Source organism: Sinocyclocheilus rhinocerous, unplaced genomic scaffold (genome assembly GCF_001515625.1).
Source record: "Sinocyclocheilus rhinocerous isolate Xijiao unplaced genomic scaffold, SAMN03320098_v1.1 scaffold1826, whole genome shotgun sequence".
Classification (NCBI taxonomy): Eukaryota; Metazoa; Chordata; class Actinopteri; order Cypriniformes; family Cyprinidae; genus Sinocyclocheilus; species Sinocyclocheilus rhinocerous.
The window spans coordinates 268,296-270,146 of NW_015645117.1; positions in this window are offsets into that span (position 1 = coordinate 268,296).

Consider the following 1,851-nt stretch of genomic DNA (forward strand, 5'->3'; position numbering starts at 1 on the left):
GCGCCAGGCCTCGGGCCTTGACTTTCCATTCACCAAGATCATCTGACTCAAACTGGTTCTTTTTCATCAACCAACTTCAGCAAAGATCAACTTGAGCCTTCAGATTGCATCAGGACTCTCTGTCAGACAGACAAGACGTATCAAACTTAGTATTAATTGATTCATTAAGTATCATTTGCACCTTTTTACAAAGGTGTGTTTGAACTAAAAAGCTGATGTTTCCTTCAGGCTGTAGATCTGCTGAATATCCAATAGTCCCATAGCTTCATGCTTTATTTCTCTTCTCTTTACTGCCTAAGCTTTAATCCTGTTCCTATACCAACTGTATGCGTGTGTGTGTGTGTGGGTGGACGTGGCGGACTATAATGTAATATTACTTATAAAGTCCTGAGTGGTTTAGCACCTCAGTATTTGAATGAGCTCTTAAGCACGATTTTAAAATCTATACGATGTTTAATAGGGAGCCAGTGCAGTGTTGACAGAACCGGACTAATATGGTCATACTTCCTGGTTCTAGTAAGAACTCTAGCTGCTACATTTTGGACCAGCTGGAGTTTGTTTATTAAGCGTGCAGAACAACCACCCAATAAAGCATTACAATAATCTAACTTTGAGGTCATGAACGCATGAATTAACGTTTCTGCATTTGACATTAAGAGCGTAGGTGGTAATTTAGATATATTTTTGAGATGGAAAAATGCAGTTTTACAAATGCTAGAAACGTGGCTTTCAAAGGAAAGATTGCTATCAAATAGCACACCTAGATTCCTAACTGATGATGAGGAATTAACAGAGCAGCCATAAAGTGTTAGACAGTGTTCTAGGTTATTACATGGGGAGGTTTTAGGTCCGATAATTAACACCTGTTTTTTTTTAAATATTCATGACACCTCTGTATTTTCCATTATTCATGACACAAACTTGGAAGTTATTGATGGTTTAAACCTATATACAGTATTCAATTTTCATTTAACACACTTAGACAACTTTTGTAACTTTGTAACAGGCAATTATCAAGATAAGCTCATCTGGATTATGTTAAGGAAACAGGACTGGACCAATTTTTTTTTTCCAAAATTGTCTGAAAAAGCATAATTATGATATAAAAAGTCGAAAGTGTCTCAAAGTATCTCAAAATGTTGACTTTTAATCTCATAAGGATGACTTTTGTCATAACTAAAACTTATTTTCTCATAATTGACTTTTAATCTCATGATTATGACATAATAAATATAATTCTAATAATTCATTTATATACATTTTTATTTCTAAGCACTCAAAGTGCTTTACATTGTGAGGGGGGATCTCCTCATCCACCACCAGTGTGCAGCATCCACCTGGATGATGCGACGTCAGCCATAGAGTGCCAGAACACCAACCTCACACCAGAGAGGAGACAGATCCTGCGTCCCAATGTTCATACTATCCATCCTAAATAGTATGTGGGATTAGAATAAGTGCGTCCCAAAGCATAGTATGTTGAAAAGAGTATGCCAGAAATCCCCGGATGGTCTACTATTACAGGTAGATTTTTGAAGTGTGGATCCGTGCACACTCTAATGCAGCGGTCACCAAACTCGGTCCTGGAGGGCCGGTGTCCTGCAGAGTTTAGCTCTAACTTGTCTCAACACACCTGCCTGGAGGTTTCAAGTATGCCTAGTTAGACCTTGATTAGCTGGTTCAGGTGTGTTTGATTAGGGTTGGAACTAAACTCTGCAGGACACCGGCCCTCCAGGACTGAGTTTGGTGACCCCTGCTCTAATGGCTAATATTACCCACAATCCATTGCGCTCTGATGAATGATTTGGTTGAGAACTACAAACACGAATAAAAAGAGTTTTAAAAAACCAC